Genomic DNA, 23,694 nt, shown 5'->3' on the forward strand with positions numbered 1-23,694 from the left:
AGGGTTGGGGACCATACAGAAGTGTGTACAGAAAATGGGGAGTCTTGCTGGCTCCATTTTTTTTAATACAGCAGGATGGTAATGGTTTGAATCTTTTTTTTTTTAGACTAATGACCCATCATTTGTTGTTACCATAGAATGACATGACTTGTAGCCTAATTTTCTAGAATTGGTTGATTGATTTAAAACAAAGAATAAGTCAAGGACTCTTGGGACCTTGTACTGTTTAACACTGTGGACAAAGCCAGAGATGCTGAGTCACCATCATGGTAGATGAGGGCCATAAGGAAAAGGGAGGGTGCACGGAGATGAGACAGGCTTTGGGAGCCAGGAGCTCGCCCAGTTGTCCATATTTGCATGGCCCTAGGACACAGCTCAGTATGAACTGTTGTAGTATTCCTGTATTTTGGGAGGTCTCCACTCTTCCCCTCCCCAACTTGCCTCTGATGAAAAGATTATTTATTTTATTTTAATTTGAAACATTCTGTTTGTTTACATATATGAAAATTCACTGGTGTGAATTCAGAAGAATAATTTACTTTGTAATTTTTTTATTACTTTGTAATATTACAAATATTATTACTTTGTAATTTACTTTATAGTGCCTATATTTTCACATCATTTATTCTTTCCAATGAATGATATTCATTAGAAAGAGAATCTTATGTAATTTAAGTTTATTCCTTTGTCAGTCCATGTATTCTAATTTTAGGGACAGAAATGAGGGTCATTCTCATGACTTTCTACAAGAGAATTGTCTCTGTCCCCTTGAATACACTCTCAAGGGAGAAACCTGTAGGACCAATAGATAAGGCCACGTTTTTGGCAGGCTGAGTTTAGAGATAGGCATAAGCTTTTACTAGGCTGTGAGACCCTCTGCTCCAGTTCTCATCCATTAGGAATGTATCTATTTGGCCTTTGTGGAGCAGTATAATCCAAAATTTAGGTCTGGACATAGAGAAAAGAGGCTACTTAGGCCTCAGTCCTGAACAAATGAGTGTTTCAGGATCTAGTCATCCTATTGGGTTCTGCATTGGAATTTGGGCAAAAGCTATAGGCAATGCAAACAATTCTTTGCCTTTGATTTGCTAATGATTGTCCCTGTGCCTCGGGGACCTAGGAAGGAACTGTGATCAAGAGTGGGGTTTTAAGAGTCTTGGCTCCTTGATGAAGTGCTCTCAAATACCATCTGGAAGCTTCCAGTAGCACTATGTAACAACTGTACCAATAGGTCCTGTGATATTGACAGCTGGAGCATACAGAGAATTCCAATCATCCAGGTTACATGGCTAAGAACTGAATTAGAGAAACCCTGTTTAGATTCACTGGCCAGAAGACCACAGAGAGAAGCAGTTTGGTGAAAGCAGAGGAAACCAAACCCATCTACTCAGTGCTCCTTTGATCATCCAGCTGCATTTTCTGGATAATCAAATGGATAAGCCCTGGCTGTTTCCAGGAAGGTCTCTGATGAATTTTCACATCAGGGTGCTTTGCTTTTCCATCTGCTCATGGCACACAGAACACTCACCACCACTGTCCAGATCTTACCCACTCCTCAAGATCCAGTTCAAGTTCAAAGTCTTTCCTACAGTGCCAGACCATATGGACCCTTCCAGAGTCATTTGGAACATAATATGCTGTGTTCTTGTATTTCTTAAGTTTTCTTTTTTATTCTATATGATTTCTTTTTTCAACTAAGTTATAAACATCTTAGGGGTTTTCACCATATTTTATATTTCTCTGTACTCCCCACAGAACTTCACAGAGTGACTTGTAAATAGCATGTGCTCATATACTATTAATGGACTTCTGAATGAGTAGTCCAAAAGGCCAGTGAATGGGAAAACCTGCCTGGATTTTTCGTGAAAAAGGAAACCTAATACCTCAAATCTTCACCTACAAGGCTACTCTTGAATGAGAGCTTCCTTTGACACCTTCTTCGCATACTATCACTCCTACTGACTTATTTCAAACTGTAGTTAGTTACTGCATTATTACTATTATTATTATTATTATTATTATTTCCGATTTGGGGAAGAATGTGTACTCTGTATTCCAGCAACTCTGAAATGCACATTTTTTCACATTTAACACTGACAACTTTTATAATTAACACTATTTTTCCCTTTTCTTACTGTACTGTAAAATAATAATGTTTCTTGTAATGGATGATGACTTAAAACTAATGGAATAGGGTATGTTTGTATCTGTCATTCATCATCTGGCTATCTAGTAATTCATCTATAACTCCATGCAGTGGCCTTTACTCGACAAATGAATTTGGAAGGAGTCATTAGTTACATCAAAACGTGACAGCCTCCTTCCCTGGTTCTGCCCCTGCTGACAACACCTGGTTTTAGGCATTCCCTTAGTGCTTTGAGGGTGTAAGTGGACTCAGAAGTGGAAGAAGGGAAAGATGCATGAATAAAAGGAACAGTGAGAAAAGTGTATCCAGAGGAAGACACCCAGACACAGCCAGACCTTGGCACAACTAGTTGACTTAGTATTTCTACTTGCATTTTATCCTCTCTTTATTTGTTCTTTATGTTTATGTGGTCTAAAACCACTAATCTGTGATTTATTGTGATGTTGGGGGTAGAAATAATCATGTACTGTAAAAACACAAATATCTTAGTTATTGTCTTACCAACCTTACCATGTTCTTATCTGTCTAGCTTCTTCTTACTGTCCAACAGAGATCAGCAACCCCGATGCAAGGGACCGTGGAGGAGAGGGGCAGATGGTGTGAAGAACATGGGGCCATCATACGGGTTATTTTGCACTGGTCTACAAACCCCCAGTTTGATGTGGACTACTCTGGCTTCAGTGGAAGCCTGGATGTGCTGGCAAGAAGGCTGTAAGGAGCACAGGGGAAGGGGAAGGTTTACAATCTGGTCTCAGAAGGAAATGGAGAGAAAACTCTGCTCCCTCTTGCTTCGTGCTATAGCACCTGGTTGGACAGGGCTGTGGTATCTGGCTATCTGCTCTCCATCCTCCCTTTTCCTTTTCTCTCCAGGTATTGGCCTTTTCCCCTTTTATTCCAGGAGTTTCAGGGAGACCTCACCCCACTCCCACGCCTGATTGGCTAAAGTCATGAACACATTCCATCCCACAAAAAATGTTAAAAATGAACAAAAGACCCTATCTGGGGCAATGAGATGTGTGTGTCTGAGAAAGAATCTTCACTCTGTTTCTGAGAAGGCCAGAAGAAGAAGCACTTTCATATGCTGAGGCCATGGCGGCATGAGGCTACAAAGTCCCATTACCTTTTAGGGCTATGTAGATTTTTGTAGGTTGGCCTACAAACCCAACCAACATGTATATCACTGTTTTTCTCATTTTAATTTTTTTTGGTGTCATTAATATACAGTTACATGAACAACATTGTGGTTACTAGATTCTCCCCATTATCAAGTCCCCACCACATAACCCATTACAGTCACTGTACATCAGCATAGTAAGATGCTGTAGAACCACTACTTGTCTTCTCTGTGTTATACTGCCTTCCCTATGCTGCACTCCTACATTGTGTGTGCTAACCATAATGCCCCTTTTTCCCCTTATCCCTCATTTCCCATCCATCCTCCCCAGTCCCTTCCCCTTTGGTAACTGTTAGTCCATTCTTGGGTTCTGTGAGTCTGCTGCTGTTTTGTTCCTTCAGTTTTTGCTTTGCTCTTATACTCCACATATGAGTGGAATCATTTGGTACTTGTCTTTCTCCACCTGGCTTATTTCACTAAGCATAATACCCTCTAGCTCCAGCCATGTTGTTGCAAATGGCAGGATTTGTTTTCTTCTTATGGCTGAATAATATTCCATTGTGTATTTGTACCACATCTTCTTTATCCATTCATCTGCTGATGGACACTTAGGTTGCTTCCATTCCTTGGCTATTGTAAATAGTGCTGTGATAAACATAGGGGTGCATATGTCTTTTTCAAAATGGACTCCTACATTCTTATGGTAAATTTCTAGGAGTGGAATTCCTGGGTCAAAGGGTATTTCTGTTTTGAGTTTTTGAGGAACCTCCATACTGCTTTCCACAATGGATGAACTAATTTACATTCCCACCAGCAGTGTAGGAGGGTCACCTTTTCTGTACATCCTCTCCAACATTTGTTGTTGTTTGTCTTTTGGATGTTGGTCATCCTAACTGGTGTGAGGTGATATCTCATTGTGGTTTTAATTTGCATTTCTCTGATGACAAGCAATGTGGATCTTTTGCATCTCTGATGACAAGCAATCTCTGATGACAAGCAATGTGGATCAAAGCAATGTGACAAGCAATGTGGATCTTTTGCATCTCTGATGACAAGCATCTCTGATGACAAGCAATGTGGATCAAAGAAAAGCATCTTTTCATGTGTTTGTTGGCCATCTGAATTCCTTCTTTGGAGAACTGTCTATTCAGCTCCTCTGCCCATTTTTTAATTGGATTATTTGCTTTTTGTTTGTTGAGGTGCATGAGCTCTTTGTATATTTTGGATGTAAACCCCTTATTGGGTATGTCATTTATGAATATATTCTCCCATACTGTAGGCTGTCTTTTTCTCCTATTGATGGTGCCCCTTGCTGTACAAAAGTTTTTTAGTTTGATACAGTCCCACTTGTTCATTTCTGCTTTTGTTTCCCTTGCTCATGGAGATGTGTTCATGAAGAAGTTGTTCATGTTTATATTCAAGAGAATTTTGCCTATATTTTCTTCTAAGACTTTTATGGTTTCATGACTTACATTCAGGTCTTTGATCCATTTAGAGTTTACTTTTGTGTATGGAGTTAGACAGTAACCCAGTTTCATTCTCTTACATGTAGCTGTCCAGTTTTGCCAACATCAGCTGTTGAAGAGGCTGTCATTCCCCCATTGTATATCCATGACTTCTTTATCGTATATTAATTAACCATATATGCTTGGGTTAATATTCTGTTCCACTGTTCTATGGGTCTGTTCTTGTGCCAGTACCAAATTGTCTTGATTACTGTGGCTTTGTAGTAGAGCTTGAAGTTGGGAAGCGAGATCCCCTCAGCTTTATTCTTCCTTCTCAGGATTGCGTTGGCTATTCGGGGTTTTTGGTGGTTCCATATGAATTTTAGAACTATTTGTTCCAGTTCATTGAAGAATGCTGTCAGTATTTCGATAGGGATTGCATTGAATCTGTAGAATGCTTCAGGCAGGATGGCCATTTTAACAACATTAATTCTTCCTAGCCAAGAGCATGGGAAGAATTTCCATTTATTAGTATCCTTTTTAATTTCTCTTAGGAGTGTCTTGTAGTTTTCAGATTGTAGGTCTTTCACTTCCTTGGTTAGGTTTATTCCTAGGTATTTTATTCTTTTTGATGCTATTGTGAATGGAATTGTTTTCCTGATTTCTCTTTCTGCTACTTCATCATTAGTGTATAGGAATGCAACAGATTTCTGTGTATTCATTTTGTATCCTGCAACTTTGCTGAATTCAGATATTAGTTCTAGTAGTTTTGGAGTGGATTCATTAGGACTTTTTATGTACAATATCATGTCATCTGCAAACAGTGACAGTTTTGCTTCTTCCTTACCAATCTGGATGCCTTGTATTTCTTTGTGTTGTCTGATTGCTGTGGCTAGGACCTCCAGTACTATGTTGAATAAAAGTGGAGGAAGTGGGCATCCTTGTCTTGTTACTGATCTTAGAGAAAAAGCTTTCAGCTTCTCACTGTTAAGTATGATATTGGCTATGGGTTTGTCATATATGGCCTTTATTATGTTGAGGTACTTTCCCTCTATACCCATTTTGTTGAGAGTTTTTATCATGAAGGATGTTGAATTTTGTCAAATGCTTTTTCAGCATCTATGGAAATGATCATGTGGTTTTTGTCCTTCTTTTTGTTGATGTGGTGGATGATGTTGATGGATTTTCGAATGTTGTACTGTCCTTGCATCCCTGAGATGAATCTCACTTGATCATGGTGTTTGATCCTCTTGATTTATTTTTGAATTTTGTTTGCTAATATTTTGTTGAGTATTTTTGCATCTATGTTCATTATGGATATTGGTATGTAGTTTTCTTTTTTTGTGGTTTTGGTATTAGAGTGTTGCTGGCTTCATAGAATGAGTCTGGAAGTATGTCCTCCTCTTTTATTTTTGGACAATTTTAAGGAGAATGGGTATTATGTCTTCTCTAAATGTCTGATAAAATTCATCAGTGAATCCATCTGGCCCAGGGATTTCATTCTGGGGTAGTTTTTTGATTACCAATTCAATTCCATTGCTCTTAATTGATCTGTTTAGATTTTCTATTTCATCCTGGGGCAGACTTGAAAGGTTGTATTTTTCTAGAAAGTTGTCCATTTCTTCTAGGTTATCCAGTTGGTTAGCACATAGTTTTTCATAGTATGCTCTAATAATTCTTTGTATTTCTGTGGTGTCCATTGTGATTTTTCCTTTCTCATTTCTGATTCTGTTTATGTGTGTAGATTCTCTTTTTCTCTTAAAAAGTCTGGCTAGGGGTTTATCTATTTTGTTTATTTTCTTAAAGAACCAGGTCTTGGTTTTATTCATTTTTTCTGTTGTTTTATTCTTCTCAATTTTATTTATTCTTCTCTGATCTTTATTATGTCCCTCCTTCTGCTGACTTTTGGTCTCATTTGTTCTTCTTTTTCCAGTTTCAATAATTGTGACTTTTGACTATTTATTTGGGATTGTTCTTCCTTCTTTAAATAGGCCTGTATTCCTATATACTTCTCTCTTAGAACTGCCTTCACTGCATCCCACAGAAGTTGGGGCATTGAGCTGTTGTTTTCATTTGTTTCCGTATATTGCTTGATCTCTTTTAATTAGGTCATTGATCCATTGATTATTTAGGAGCATGCTGATAAGCCTCCATGTGTTTGTGAGCCTTTTTGTTTTCTTTGTACAATTTATTTCTAGTTTTATACCCTTGTGATCTGAGAAGTTGGTTGGTACAATTTAAATCTTTTTGAAATTTCTCAGGCTCTTTTTGTGGCCTGGTATGTAGTCTACTCTGGAAAATGTTCCATGTGCACTTGAAAAGAATGTGTGTCCTGCTCCTTTGGGTGTAGAGTTCTGTAGATGTCTTTTAGGTCCATCTGTTCTAATGTGTTGTTCAATGCCTCTGTCTCCTTATATTCTGTCTGGTTGATCTGTCCTTTGGAGTGAGTGGAGAGTTGAAGTCTCCTAGAATGAATACACTACACTGTATTTCCCCTTTTAATTCTGTTAGTATTTGTTTCACATATGTAGGTGCTCCTGTGTTGGGTGCATAAATATTTATAATGGTTGTATCTTCTTTTTGGATTGACCCCTTTATCATTATGTAATATCCATCTTTCTCTCTTGTGAATTTCTTTGTTTTGAAGTCTATTTTGTCTGTTACAAGTACTGTAGCACCTGCTTTTTCCTCCCCTTTAGTTTCATATTAGCATGAAATATCTTTTCCATCCATTCACTTTTAGTCTGTGTATATCTTTGGGTTTGAAGTGAGTCTCTTGTAGGCAGCATATAGTTGGTTCTTGTTTTTTATCCATTCAGTGACACTGTGTCTTTTGATTGGTGCATTCAGACCATTTACATTTAGGGTGATTATCGATATGTATGTACTTATTGCCATTGCAGGCTTTAGATTCATGGTTACCAAAGGTTCAAGGTTAACTTCCTTACTATCTAAGAGTCTAACTTAACTCACTTAGTATGTTATTACAAGTGCAATCTAAAGGTTCTTTTTTATCACCCCTTCTTTTCTTCCTCCTCCATTCTTTCTATATTATGTATCATATTATGTACTCTTTGTGTATCCCCTTTTATTACCTCTGATGGCAGCTATTTAACCTTAGGAACACTTCCATCTACAGCAGTCCCTCCAAAATACACTGTAGAGATGGTTTATGAGAGCTAAATTCTCTTAGCTTTTGCTTACCTGGAAATTGTTTAATCCCTCCTTCAAATTTAAATGATAATCTTGCTGGATAAAGTATTCTTGGTTTGAGGACCTTCTGCTTCATTGTGTTAAATACATCTTGCCACCTTCTGTCCTGTAAGGTTTCTTTCTGAGAAGTCTGATGATAGCCTGATGGATTTTCCTTTGTATGTGATCTTATTTCTCTGTCTGGCTGTTTTTAATAGTCTGTTCTTATCCTTAATCTTTGTCATTTCGATTATTATATATCTTGGTGTTGTCCTCCTTGGGTCCCATGTGTTGGTAGATCTGTGCACCTCCATGGCCTGAGAGACTAACTCCTTCCCCAGATTGGGGAAGTTTTTAGAAATTACTTCCTCAAAGACACTTTCTATCTCTTTTACTCTCTCTTCTTCTTCTGGTACCCCTATAATACAAATATTGTTCCATTTGGATTGGTCACCCAGTTCTCTCAGTATTCTTTCATTCTTAGAAATTCTTTTTTCTCTCTGTGCCTCAGCTTCTTTGTATTCCTCTTCCCTAATTTCTGTTTCATTTATCATCTCCTCTACCATATCTAATCTGCTTTTAATACCCTCCATTGTGTTCTTCAACAATTGGATCTCCATCTTAAATTCATTCCTGAGTTCTTGAATATTTTTCTGTACCTCCATGAGTATGTTAATGATTTTTGTCTTGAAATCTTTTTCAGAAAGATTCATGAGGTCAATATCACTTGAATCTTTCTCAGATGTATTCATAATTTTGCTTGAACCAGGTTGCTTTGACATTTCATAATTTGTCTGTGGCATCTGCCCAGAAACTCTACTCTATGGAGCTGCTCAGCCCCTTGAGCAATGTTGGGGGTCACAGGGGAGCAGTGTTGGTGCTTGTGGGGAGGAAAGAGCTGTTTCCTGCTTCCTGGCTGCTATGCCTGTCTCCACTGCCAGAACCAGTGGGCCAAACACACAGGTGTAAGCCTCTATGCTTTGTGTTTGTAGCTGCCATAGGCAGGGCTTCCCTCTGGCTGGCCTGATGCCAGGACAGGGGTTGCTGGTTTGTAAGCCTGAGCCAGGTGCAGGCTAGCCAGGAGGAAGACACAACAGGCTGCATCACATTGGGGGCCTTAGAGCTGTGTAGCCAGCCAGGGAAATGGAGCACTTGAAGACCGTTTAAGCACCCAACCTGCTGTGCAGATTGCACCCAGACAATTTTGTCTACCTGTCATTTCTCCTGAGCAATAAGCTCTGTGCAATCCTTGCCCCTTTAGCAGCCCTCTCACTTTTAGGAAGTCTCTCAGACTTCCCACCCAAATCTACCCAGTATGAATCCCTGTTTTCCACAAGCAGCTGGAATCTCCATCTCTCCAGGTATTCCACCTGTCTTAGTTTTCCAACCCCACTAAGTCATCACAGCACCATGCAATGTAGGTTCATGCTCCCAGAGCAGATATCCAGGGCTAGGTGTTCAGCAGTCCCAGACCTCCATTGCCCTCCCCACTCTGTTTCTCTTCCTCCCACTGGTGAGCTGGGGTGGGGAAAGGGCTTGGGCCCTGCCAGGTCACGGCTTTGGTCCCTTACCTTGTTCTGTGAGGTCTACTCTTTTCTCCATGTGTATGCAGTCTGGTGCAGCCTTCTTTTCTGTTGCTCTTTCAGGATTAGTTGTATCATATTTTTGTATTATATCCAGTTTTAGGAGGAGGTCTCTGTCTTACCTCTCACGCTGCCATCTTTAATCCATATATCACTTTTATAATAGAAAAACTCTTCCTCTTGGGAAACCCTGTTTATTTCAAACAAGCTTTTGGATACTGACCTGTTCATAAATTCTAGAGTAATAGTGGCAATTTTTGAATAATATGAGTCATTGATAGGTACCCAAGAAGTGAAGAAATCTTTTCTATAATGTTTCAAAAATTTTAGAATGACATTGTGTCCTGAAGTGATATATTAGATTAGAAGGAATATGACACCCTGATATAAAAATGCAAGAAACTGAAGTAATTTATAAAGTGCTAGCAGCTAGCTTCATGTTCATTCTCACTGTATGAGCTTTAAATTACTTTGGACACAGCAGTGAGATGCTTCATTTCATCGTGCTATGAAAGCACTAGGTTCAAGGTTCAAGGGTTGAAAGTGGTCTCTGACCCAGCTCTTGGGAAGGGGGTCTGCCCAGCATATGTGTAGAGGAGGTCTATTCCAGCTCAACCTGTTCCATGGAGGGGGGGTCCAAGACATTGGTGAGTAGAGATCCATTTGGATCCAGAATGATCCTTAAAGGTTTGCTTCAACTGTGGGCAATCTTCACTTTCACATAATAAGTAGATAATAATAACAGCCAATGATTTAAGAGGATTTCCCAGTTTGTAAAATGCTTTTAAATGCTTATCTTAGTTGTTTTCAGGAGAAAGAGCATTCCTGTTCTAAAGAGCAGCAAACAGATAAGGGAGAGCTCAGGGTCTCACAGCAGAGCTGGGACTCCAACAGATGTTCTAACTCCCAAACATAAAACTCAAGTTTATTAGCTAATCCAGATGCTTCCACTACATCTTGCCTTGAGCTTTACAGAGAAAATTGAGACCGCCAGGTGTGAGTTCCCTTGTTTTCTATCTTCCCCATTTTAATGTTTCTTTGCCATATTTGTACTTTCTCCATTTTCTCTTAACTAAAAGGAAAAGATTATCCCTCCTATATCTAGAGCTAATTAGTTTGCCTGTGTTCCTTCCTCCACTATGCATCCTTAGATCATCTTTGTTTTCTTTGTCTCCTGCCTCCTTACCCCTTGTCTCCAAATATGTTGAACTCTGCCTTAAATAAAAAACAAATCTTTTTCCTCTGTCATGATCCTTATCCTTTCCCTTCCTTTCTTCCACCCTTTTTACCTTCTAGAGGAAGCAATTGCCACCTGCAGCCTCACCAAACATCCCTCTCCCTTCCCCACACATCCAGACTCTCATCAGAGTTGTTAGTTCTGCTTTTATCCTGGCTCTAGATTTATTTCCCCTTCTCTATGCTCAAGGAAACCATAATAATTCAAGCCCTTATTACCTGTTAAGAACCAAATTGTGTTCACCCAAAATTCATATGAAGTCCTAACTCCCAGTACCTCAGAATGTGACTGTATTTGGAGATAGGGCCTCTAAAGCAGTAATTAAGATAAAATGAGGCCATGAGGGTGGGCCCTAATCTGGTACAACTGGTGCCTTTTCAAGAAAATACTAGGACACAGACATATACAGAGAGCCCATGTGAAGATACAAGGAGAAGACAGCCATCTACAAGGAGAGGGGCCTCAGGACAAACCAACCCTGCTGGCACCTTAAGCTCAGATTTCTAGCCTCCAAAGCTATGAGAAAATAAATGTCTGCTCTTTAAGCCCCCTAGTCTGTGGTACTTCATTATAGCTGCCCTAGCACATGAACACATCCCCAAGTTCTAACTAGCTTACTAACCACTTTTCCTGCTCCCAGTTTCTTCTCTTCAATGACAGTGTCCTTCTGCATGACCCAGAATGATTTTCCTAAACCACCAGATGGACTATAGCACGCCTCTTCTCAGGAAGTTCCTATGCCCACCCCACTGCCTGTATAGTAAATATGACATTTTCATCCTAGTGTTTCAGGATGTTTGATCTCCCATCCCCCATTCCCAGACCATCTTCCTTAACTGCTTACCTGAATTTTCTGCTGCTTTTATATCATCTACCTTCTCTATTCCACCATGTTTTCCCTGTGCACATCTATCCCGCGTCCCTTAGTATCTCTATTTAAGGAGTACCTGCCCTCGTGTCATCCCAAGGCCATATGACACCTCCCAAAAGTCTTGCCTTAATTTCTTTTTCTTCTAAATTCCATAAGAAAATAAAATACATTCTACTCATAGGTCACATAACCCACCTCACCTAATTAGCTATGTGTGCACTAGACATAATCTTACTTTTCAGCTAGACTCTAATCTCCTGGAGGACTAGAATCAATGTTTTATGCTTTTTTTTTTTTTTGGTGTGGGTAAAATTGTAGTATTTCCAGAATATCTCACCTGGCCTTACTGCATCTGCATCCTCAGGGGTTGAGAGAAATATGGCTTTAGTGCATCTGCATATCAATAGGCTTTCCTCAGTGGTGGAGAAAGGTATGGCTTCAGTGCATCTGCATATCAATAGGCATTCCTCAGGGGTGGAAATAGTTCATCTCCATATCAGTGGGTAATTACCTGGGCAAGGGGGGCTTATCTGAACTTGAGAGGTGAGGGGGAGGGCTGGGTTTGCTTCTGTTGGAGCAGGAAAGAGGGATGGCCCTAGACTGCAGTTTGTAAGCAATAAATGGATTTTAAACTTTATTTCTCCCTTGACTGATTTTGGTTTTATAGATATTTTGCCCTGGGATTTCCTCTCCCAGGACTTACATGTAGTATTCTCTATACTTCTTGCCAGAATATTTTATACATAGAAGGTGATCAGTAACTATTACTAATAAAGTAATAAATCAAAGTATGGGTTAAAGCGAATATTTATTGTCTCCTAATTCTTAGGTTAAAAAAATAGTTTGAGGGGTACAGAAATGTGGCATCTAGTTCAATATTTTGCAATGGACTTAAATTATTTTTAGTGCACTTATTGTCTTGGTTTTTATTTCTCTATCTCCTGTATCTTACTTGTGGATTGTTTTGTTTTTCATCAGTTTATGAAGAAGTGTTGATATAGAATACTGCTCCACTTCACTTGGGTTCTCAATTACTTTTGTAATGTATTCATTGCATTATTTGAAGTAAGCAGTTCTTGTATCACTTCTATGATTGAGTGTATTCATTTCATGAAGATTAAAAATGGATAGCAAACCATTTTTATTATCATATATGTGTTATTAAGGAAAGTATGCTATTGCTTTGGAACTTTTGATTGAGAATTTCCTTTTGTTTACTGCATTGCTGAATAATTCCCTGTTCCCCACCCCGACACCTTTTCAGAATAGCTATGGCTTTCACAGTGCTTGCTGGCTAGACAAATAGATCACTGCAATTGGAAAAATACCACAAGAGGGACAGTTCCAGTTTCAAAAATAGGGCAATTAGCTCTCAGCATGAAAAGGTGCGTCAGATGTTACTGAAATGGAGTGACAGAGAATATCGACTTGAGTCTGGCATAACACAAAGGCTGAAATGGCTACGTAAGATGCCTCCCTGCATGTTTCTGTCAAAGAAGATGACTTCTGAACCGAATTCCACTGCTCACCCCAGGATAATTCACCACGGGGTAGTTGTGCAGAGGTGTGTATAGATGCAGGGTCAAATATTCATTCTTCTACCTGTTTCCTTTATTAGGGAAGGAGGAATTCTTTTATTACTTGTATTTATTAAGCAGGACGAATTCTGCTGTACAAATGATATGTGTTTTTTTGTGTTTTTTTTTTTTTGTATTTTTGTAGATAATTATTTTTTATTGAAGGGTAGTTAACACACAGTATTACATCACATTAGTTTCAGGTGTACAACATAGTGATTCAACATTTATATACATGATAATTCTAGGTACCAGCTATCACCATACCAAGTTGTTACAACATTTTTACTATATTCCTTATGCTATACATTACATCCCGGTTACTTATTTATTTTACAATTGGAAGTGAGTACGATTTTTGTTTTTGTTTTTGTTTGTTTGTGAGGGCATCTCTCATATTTATTGATCAAATGGTTGTTAACAACAATAAAATTCTGAATAGGGGAGTCAATGTTCAGTGCACAATCATTAATCAACCCCAAGCCTAATTTTTGTCAGTCTCCAATCTTCTGAGGCATAACAAACAAGTTCTTACGTGGAGAACAAATTCTTACATAGTGAATAAGTTACATGGTGAACAGTACAAGGGCAGTCATCACAGAAACTTTCGGTTTTGCTCATGCATTATGAACTATAAACAGTCAGTTCAAATATGAATACTCATTTGATTTTTATACTTGATTTATATGTGAATACCACATTTCTCTCTTTATTATTATTATTTTTAATAAAATGCTGAAGTGGTAGGTAGATACAAGATAAAGGTAGAAAACATAGTTTAGTGTTGTAAGAGAGCAAATGTAGATGATCAGGTATGTGCCTGTAGACTATGTGTTAATCCAAGCTAGACAAGGGCAATAAAACATCCACGTATGCAGAAGATTTCTCTCAGAACAGGGGGGGTGAGGTTCTAAGCCTCACCTCTGTTGATCCCCAATTTCTCACCTGATGACCCCCCTGCGACTGTGCCTGTCTTAGGTTGTTCCTCCCTTGAGGAATCGTACCCGTCTCTGGCTAACCAGTCATCTTCCAGGGCCATACAGGGAAATGTAAAGTTGGTAAGTGAGTGAGAAGCCTTATTGTTTGAAATGGTTAGCTTTTTATTTCTTTGCATATTTATGCCCTGTAGCTTCTATGCCCAGCATTTGTCTTGAGGTATCTTTACCACTTGGAAGAATTATGATACTCGGTAAATTTGATATGAGGCACGAATTCTATTTAAGGGTTGTAGTTAGGAAGGAAGAAGAAAAGCTATAGAAGTAGCAGGAGGAAGAAAACATGGGAAGATTTGATTATTTCTTTGACATATCTTCTTGTAGAGTAACTTCAGCATGTATAGGTTTTAAGCTACTACTTAAATTGCGCACACACATTAACATAATAGGAGTATAGTTACATAACCAAAGCATACCTGTAATTACCAGCCATCTCCAGTGAAACCAAGAAAACCAGTTAGGCACCTTAGGCATTTGTGAAAACTTATCTATAATATGGTGGATATTGTCCAACTGAACTTGAACAGTCTGAGAGAAATCAGACAAATTAAAACAACCCATTCCTGGGGAATGTTCACATCCCTTATGTTCTTTTAACAGTAAATAGTCTGTAGTTGTAAGATTTTGGAACGCTACAATTTGCACTTCTCCTAATTCTTGATTGAGTTCCAACAGTATAGATCCAGTCAAATTTGTTGTTTTACTGTATGCACAGGCCAGCTTAGATATCTCCTTCCTCATTCCCATGGCAAGTCCAGGAACCGGTGGGATGAGTGCATCTACACCTGTAGCAGTGCGTGGATCTTTGTTGGGGTTTTTTAATGATCATTTTCTGGCATGAGTCTTAAAGAGAGTGCTGATGTTGGAAGTTTCTTTTCATATCGTATCTTAGTTCATTTTCGGGGTAGCCCAATTAGGCTTTGATCCTCTGTATAAACACAAACAGACCCTTTGCCTACACTTTTATATGCCCTTTATACCCTTGTGTAGAACTCATTGTAGGTTACGACACAGGAACTGCCTTTTTTTTTTTTTTTTTTTTGGTATCACTAATCTACACTTACGTGACGAATATTATGTTTACTAGGCTCTCCCCTATACCAGGTCCCCCCATAAACCCCTTTACAGTCACTGTCCATCAGCATAGCAAAATGTTGTAGAATCACTACTTGCCTTCTCTGTGTTGTACAGCCCTCCCCTTTCTCCCACCCCCCATGCATGCTAATCTTAATACCCCCCTACTACTCCCCCTCTTACCCCTCCCTACCCACCCATCCTCTCCAGTCCCTTTCCCTTTGGTACCTGTTAGTCCATTCTTGAGTTCTGTGATTCTGCTGCTGTTTTGTTCCTTCAGTTTTTCCTTTGTTCTTATATTCCACAGATAAGTGAAATCATTTGGTATTTCTCTTTCTCCGCTTGGCTTGTTTCACTGAGCATAATACCCTCCAGCTCCATCCATGTTGCTGCAAATGATTGGATTTGCCCTTTTCTTATGGCTGAGTAGTATTCCATTGTGTATATGTACCACATCTTCTTTATCCATTCATCTATTGATGGACATTTAGGTTGCTTCCAATTCTTGGCTATTGTAAATAGTGCTGCAGTAAACATAGGGGTGCACTGATCTTTCTCATACTTGATTGCTGCATTCTTAGGGTAAATTCCTAGGAGTGCAATTCCTGGGTCAAATGGTAAGTCTGTTTTGAGCATTTTGATGTACCTCCATACTGCTTTCCACAATGGTTGAAATAACTTACATTCCCACCAGCAGTGTAGGAGGGTTCCCCTTTCTCCACAGCCTCGCCAACATTTGTTGTTGTTTGTATTTTGGATGACAGCCATCCTTACTGGTGTGAGGTGATACCCCATTGTAGTTTTAATTTGCATTTCTCTGATAATTAGCGATGTGGAGCATCTTTTCATGTGTCTGTTGGCCATCTGTATTTCTTTTTTGGAGAACTGTCTGTTCATTTCCTCTGCCCATTTTTTAATTGGGTTATTTGTTTTTTGTTTGTTGAGGCATGTGAGCTCTTTATATATTCTGGACGTCAAGCCTTTATCGGATGTGTCATTCTCAAATATATTCTCCCATACTGTAGGGTTCCTTTTTATTCTACTGATGGTGTCTTTTGCTGTACAGAAGCTTTTCAGCTTAATATAGTCCCACTCATTCATTTTTGCTATTGTTTTCCTTGCCCAGGGAGATATGTTCAAGAAGAGGTCACTCATGTTTATGTCTAAGGGGTTTTTGCCTATATTTTCTTCCAAGAGTTTAATGGTTTCATGACTTACATTCAGGTCTTTGATCCATTTTGAATTTACTTTTGTATATGGGGTTAGACAATGGTCCAGTTTCATTCTCCTACATGTAGCTGTCCAGTTTTGCCAGCACCATCTGTTGAAGAGACTGTCATTTCGCCATTGTATGACCATGGCTCCATTATCAAATATTAATTGACCATATATGTCTGGGTTAATGTCTGGATTCTCTAGTCTGTTCCATTGGTCTGTGGCTCTGCTCTTTTGCCAGTACCAAATTGTCTTGATTACTATGGCTTTATAGTAGAGCTTGAAGTTGGGGAGTGAGATCCCCCCTACTTTATTCTTCTTTCCCAAAATTGCTTTGGCTATTCAGGGTCTTTGGTGTTTCCATATGAATTTTGGAATTATTTGTTCCAGTTTGTTGAAGAATGTTGCTGGTAGTTTCATAGGGATTGCATCAAATCTGTATATTGCTTTGGGCAGGATGGCCATTTTGACGATATTAATTCTTCCTAGTCACGAGCATGGGATGAGTTTCCATCTGTTAGTGTCCCCTTTAATTTCTCTTAAGAGTGACTTGTAGTTTTCAGAGTGTAAATCTTTCACTTCTTTGGTTAGGTTTATTCCTAGGTATTTTATTTCTTTGATGCAATTGTGAATGGAGTTGTTTTCCTGATTTCTCTTTCTGTTGGTTCATTGTTAGTGTATAGGAAAGCCACAGATTTCTGTGTGTTGATTTTGTATCCTGCAACTTTGCTGTACTCCGCTATCAGTTCTAGTAGTTTTGGGGTGGAGTCTTTAGGGTTTTTTATGTACAGTATCATGTCATCTGCAAATAGTGACAGTTTAACTTCTTCTTTACCAATCTGGATTCCTTGTATTTTTTTGTTTTGTTTTGTCTGATTGCCGTGGTTAGGACCTCCAGTATTATGTTAAATAACAGTGGGGAGAGTGGGCATCCTTGTCTTCTTCCCGATCTCAGAGGAAAAGCTTTTTGCTTCTTGCTGTTCAGTATAACATTAGCTGTGGGTTTATCATATATGGCCTTTATTATGTTGAGGTACTTGCCCTCTATACCCGTTTTGCTGACAGTTTTTATCATGAATGGATGTTGAATTTTGTCAAATGCTTTTTCAGCATCTATGGAGATGATCATGTGGTTTTTGTCTTTCTTTTTGTTGATGTGGTGGATGATGTTGATGGAGTTTTGAATGTTGTACCATCCTTGCATCCCTGGGATGAATCCCACTTGGTCATGGTGTATGATCCTTTTGATGTATTTTTGAATTCGGTTTGCTAATATTTTGTTGAGTATTTTTGCATCTACGTTCATCAGGGATATTGGTCTGTAGTTTTCTTTTTTGGTGGGGTCTTTGCCTGGTTTTGGTATTAGGGTGATGTTAGCTTCATAGAATGAGTTTGGGAGTATCCCCTCCTCCTCTATTTTTTGGAAAACTTTAAGGAGAATGTGTATTATGTCTCCCCTGTATGTCTGATAAAATTCTGAGGTAAATCCATCTGGCCCGGGGGTTTTGTTCTTTGGTATTTTTTTGATTACCGCTTCAATTTCGTTGCTGGTAATTGGTCTGTTTAGATTTTCTGTTTCTTTCTGGTTCAGTCTTGGAAGGTTGTATTTTTCTAGAAAGTGGTCCATTTCTCCTAGGTTTCCCAGCTTGTTAGCATATAGGTTTTCATAGTATTCTCTAATAATTCTTTGTATTTCTGTGGGGTCCGTCGTGATTTTTCCTTTCTCGTTTCTGATTCTGTTGATTTGTGTTGACTCTCTTTTCTTCTTAATAAGTCTGGCTAAAGGCTTATCGATTTTGTTTATTTTCTCGAAGAACCAGCTCTTGGTTTCATTGATTTTTGCTATTGTTTTATTCTTTTCAATTTTATTTATTTATTCTCTGATCTTTATTATGTCCCTCCTTCTGCTGATCTTAGGCCTCATTTGTTCTTCTTTTTCCAATTTCAATAATTGTGACATTAGACCATTCATTTGGGATTGTTCTTCCTATTTTAAATATCCTTGGATTTCTATATACTTTCCTCTTAAGACTGCTTTTGCTGTGTCCCACAGAAGTTGGGGCTTAGTGTTGTTGTTGTCATTTGTTTCCATATATTGCTGGATCTCCATTTTGATTTGGTCATTGATCCATTGATTATTTAGGAGCGTGTTGTTAAGCCTCCATGTGCTTGTGAGCCTCTTTGCTTTCTTTGTACAGTTTATTTCTAGTTTCATGCCTTTGTGGTCTGAAAAGTTGGTTGGTAGGATTTCAATCTTTTGGAATTTTCTGAGGCTCTTTTTGTGGCCTAGTATGTGGTCTAATCTGGAGAATGTTCCCTGTGCACTTGAGAAGAATGTATATCCTGTTGCTTTTGGATGTAGAGTTCTATAGATGTCTATTAGGTCCATCTGCTCTACTGTGTTGTTCAGTGCTTCCATGTCCTTACTTATTTTCTGCCCAGTGGATCTATCCTTTGGGGTGAGTGGTGTGTTGAAGTCTCCTAGAATGAATGCATTGTAGTCTATTTCCCCCTTTAGTTCTGTTAGTATTTGTTTCACATATGCTGGGGCTCCTGTGTTGGGTGCATATATATTTAGAATGGTTATATCATCTTGTTGGACTGAGCCCTTTATCATTATGTAGTGTCCTTCTTTATCTCTTGTTACTTTCTTTGTTTTGAAGTCTATTTTGTCTGATATTAGTACTGCAACCCCTGCTTTCTTCTCGCTGTTGTTTGCTTGAAATATGTTTTTCCATCCCTTGACTTTTAGTCTGTGCATGTCTTTGGGTTTGAGGTGAGTTTCTTGGAAGCAGCATATAGATGGGTCTTGCTTTTTTATCCATTCTATTACTCTGTGTCTTTTGATTGGTGCATTAAGTCCATTTACATTTAGGGTGACTATTGAAGGATATGTACTTATTGCCATTGCAGGCTTTAAATTTGTGGTTACCAAAGGTTCAAGTTTAGCCTCTTTAGTATCTTACTGCCTAACTTAGCTCGCTTATTGAGCTGTTATATACACTGTCTGGAGATTCTTTTCTTCTCTCCCTTCTTATTTCTCCTCCTCCATTCTTCATATGTTGTGTGTTTTGTTCTGTGCTCTTTCTAGGAGTGCTCCCATCTAGAGCAGTCCCTGTAAGATGTCCTGTAGAGGTGGTTTGTGGGAAGCAAAATCCCTCAGCTTTTGTTTGTCTGGAATTGTTTAATCCCACCATCATATTTGAATGATAGTCGTGCTGGATACAGTATCCTTGGTTCAAGGCCCTTCTGTTTCATTGTATTAAATATATCATGCCATTCTCTTCTGGCCTGTAGGGTTTCTGTTGAGAAGTCTGATGTTAGCCTGATGGGTTTTCCTTTATAGGTGACCTTTTTCTCTCTAGCTGCCTTTAAAACTCTTTCCTTGTCCTTGATCTTTGCCGTTTTAATTATTATGTGTCTTGGTGTTGTCCTCCTTGGATCCTTTCTGTTGGGGGTTCTGTGTATTTCCGTGGTCTGTTCAATTATTTCCTCCCCCAGTTTGGGGAAGTTTTCAGCAATTATTTCTTCTAAGATGCTTTCCATCTCTTTTCCTCTCTCTTCTTCTTCTGGAACCCCTATAATATGGATATTGTTCCTTTTTTAATTGGTCACACATTTCTCTTAATATTGTTTCATTCCTGGAGATCCTTTTATCTCTCTCTATGTCAGCTTCTATGCGTTCCTGTTCTCTGGTTTCAATTCCATCAATGGCCTCTTGCATCCTATCCATTCTGCTTATAAACCCTTCCAGAGTTTGTTTCATTTCTGCAATCTCCTTTCTGGCATCTGTGATCTCCCTCCGGACTTCATCCCATATCTCTTGCGTATTTCTCCGCATCTCTGTCAGCATATTTATGATTCTTATTTTGAATTCTTTTTCAGGAAGACTGGTTAGGTCTGTCTCCTTCTCTGGTGTTGTCTCTGTGATCTTTGTCTGCCTGTAGCTTTGCCTTTTCATGGTGATAGGAATAGTTTGAAGAGCTGGGGCGAGTGACGGCTGGAAGAACTTCCCTTCTTGTTGGTTTGTGGCCCTTCTCTCCTGGGAGAACAGCGACCTTTAGTGGCTTGTGCTGCTCAGCTGCGCGCAGACAGGGTTTCTGCTTCCTGCCCGGCTGCTATGGAGTTTATCTCCACTGTTGCTATGGGTGTGGCCTGGCTCGGGACGCTGCTCCAAAACTGTGGAGTCACGTTGGAGGGGGAACGCCTGGGAGGCTATTTATCTCCGTAAGGGGCCTCCCTGCTCCCTGCAGCCCAGGGGTTAGGGTGCCCAGAGATCCCCGGATTCCCTACCTCTGGATTAAGTGTCCCACCCTATCCCTTTAAGACTTCCAAAAAGCACCCGCCAAAACAAAACAACGATCAGAAAAAAAAAATTTTTTTTTAATTAAAAAAAAAAAAAAAGTGGCCACTCGTTTTTCTTTATTCTCCAGCACCGGCCTCAGGCATCTGCTCACTGGTCTTACTACCCTGTTTCCCTAGTATTGGGGTCCCTATCCCTTGAAGATTTCCAAAAAGCGCTCGCCAAAACAAAACAGCAAAAAAAAAAAAAAAAAATGGTCGCTCGTTTTTCTTATGTCCTCCGGTGCCCGGCTTCCGGTGCCCACTCACTGTTCTTGCTGCCCTGATTTCCTAGTATCCAGGGCCCCCTGCACACGCACTGTGTCTGCACTCTGGCCCGGATGGCTGGGGCTGGGTGCTCGGCAGTCCTGGGCTCCGTCTCCCTTCCGCTCTGCCTATTCTTCTCCCGCCGGGAGTTGGGGGGATGGGCACTCGGCTCCCCCGAGGCAGGGGGTTATATCTTACACCCTTCACAAGGCACTGGGTTCTCTCTGGTGTGGATGTGGTCTGGATATTGTCCTGTGTCCTCTGGTCTTTATTCTAGGAAGAGTTATCTTTGTTATATTTTCATAGATATATGTGGTTTGGGGAGGAGATTTCCGCTGCTCTTCTCACGCCGCCATCTTCCGATCCCTCTCCCAAATGATATGTTGACTCTTCAGAAAAACCACCCTAGCAGATACTAGATGTGGATATCAATAGCAGCCTCTTCCTTTGGAGAGGCTTTTCTTCAGCTCTTGTCTCTGCTAGGGCTACCAACATGGTTCATAACCTGCCCAGAGTATCCTAGCACCAGCCCTGTGCCCAGTTACTGGCCACAGCAGGAAGTATGTCAGTCACACTGGGCCAGTGGCAGACCTTCCCTGGACATCATATACACTCTGAGGCAGGAAGGAGAGGGTCCTTTCCTCTGGGTTGCTACACGGACATGACAGATGCCTGGTTTTAGCACTACACCATGTCAAGTACATAGAATCTGTTTGGATTACAAGGGAAGGATGAAGCCAGTTTTCCAAGATAACCAAAGACAAGCTGAGGAGAGAGAGAAAAAGAGACAGAGAGAGAACGGTAACATTATTTGCATCACTGTATCCAGCCTTTTCTGAGGCCTTTTCTCCTGTTTTCCCAGTTCTACAAGTGGACAGTCCTCTTTTACTCCTGTACATGTTAGGCAGAAGAGCTAACCCTGGAGAGGAGGTTGGTGGTGGTGGGTGTGGAAGCACGGGACACCTTCCTACAGGCGGCTGCCTCTTTGTCCTCCCTGTGCAGGAGTTGTGCCGGGAAACACCACAGAAGGCCTCGTGTGAGCCAGGCTGCCAGGTAAGAGAGACACTGTGGTTGTATGTGGTTTTCCAGCATGTAGTTTCTGTCCCAAACCCATTCAATCTAGTCAAGGAGATAAAACAAGGCACTCAGAGAAATAGCATTGTGGGGGCACCCTGCCTCAGACCCCCAGCATACATGGTGTGCTCTCCGGTGCTGGAGGGCTGTGGAGAAGAGCGGGCAGCTGGGCTTGGAGAGTCACTGAGGGTCCTTGGGGGCTGTTGTCCTTGATCGGGGGTTGGAAGGCCAGCTAGAGTTTGTAATGAAGTAGAATCCCAACTTTAAGTGACAGAATAAAATTATTCTCTTTGCCTTTTAGATTTTTAGAAGAACTGGAAGTATCGGATTCCTACTTGTCTTGAAAGTTTTAGCCTTTTCTTTTTGTCTTACTCTTTAGTTGTCCCAAGGATTCCCAGGGTGATGCCCAAATTACAGGGCAGACACAGCACTTACTCTGGTCTTGGCCAACTGGAGCACCTGTCTCTCCTTTTCCCATGGGACATACCTCTACACTACTGTTTGTTCTACTGACCTCTCAGTATTAGTGTAACCAACCAATAAGGATCTGTGCAGTACCACTTCAGAAAGGCAAATACTGAGTATTGTCAATCAATGCCTCTCAGCTCTGACACCATGTGTGTTATCCAAGTGAACAACCCAGAGCTTACAGATTTTGTGTGCATGGCTCAGCACGGTCCTTGCTCAGAAATGCCATGAATGGATGGATTAGGTAGCCTCCATCCAGACTGTTATTCTAGCTAATTATGCTGATGGATCCTTTTTCTTTTAAGTTCTTACAAGGAAAAAATTTACTCCATAAATCATGAATGGAAAATGATAATAAAGCACTTACTTAACCCCCTGTAATTTATAAAATAATTTATATGTGTAAACTCATAAGATACTGCAGATTTAAAGCAGATTAAAGCTTTAAAAAAAAAGAATAGTCAGTGAGAAATAGAGCAAAGAGAACAAGTATATTTGTGGCAAGTACTGTTCAAAACAATTTAAAGTTTCAGGGACTAAATTCTTTTCCTACAGATCAAGAACCCCTGGGAAGATAGAACTGATGTAGCCATCTCAATCCATCCCATGTGAGTACTAACACCTTGAATGAGATAGTGAACAGCTTTTATAGAAATGAATCTTCATTCCAGGAATGAATATTAAATTTTACATTTCATAAAGGACTTGAGTCAGATCTACTGCATGAAAAGTGACTCTCCGTTAATGTCGTCCACAGAAAAAACACCTTCTCCTTGCTTGTGACTTGGATTGCCTGTAAAAGAAAAGGTAATGCCAGCAAAACAAGGTAGCCATTTCCTCCTCACAGATACCTGCACTGTCCCTTGTATATTAAAGGATATTTTAATTCTGCACCAGGGCCAAAAGGTTGTTGAATCTATTAAGATTCAACTGAACATAAGTTTGGTCATCAAGAAGTGTAGAGAATATAATGTCTCGAGCTTCTGGAAACTTGTCTAGCTGGTAAACATGGTGAAACGAGACTAACTCATCAGAGAAAGTGACTTTGGGGTGGGACGTGCCTCTTGAACGGTACTTCCCAGCACCTCTGAATCA

The 23,694-nt window shown here is 39.9% G+C and overlaps 1 long non-coding RNA gene across 1 annotated transcript; it reads left to right on the forward strand.

Annotated features, from left to right (window-relative positions):
• The first annotated feature begins 22,062 nt into the window (after window positions 1-22,062).
• Window positions 22,063-23,437, forward strand: LOC118909944 (uncharacterized). The gene is made up of 3 exons (XR_005023778.2): window positions 22,063-22,110; window positions 23,155-23,207; window positions 23,357-23,437. It is a non-coding gene; the product is annotated as an uncharacterized LOC118909944 (long non-coding RNA).
• The last annotated feature ends 257 nt before the right edge of the window (window positions 23,438-23,694 follow it).

The sequence above is a fragment of the Manis pentadactyla genome, chromosome 6 (assembly GCF_030020395.1).
Source record: "Manis pentadactyla isolate mManPen7 chromosome 6, mManPen7.hap1, whole genome shotgun sequence".
NCBI classification, from domain to species: domain Eukaryota; kingdom Metazoa; phylum Chordata; class Mammalia; order Pholidota; family Manidae; genus Manis; species Manis pentadactyla.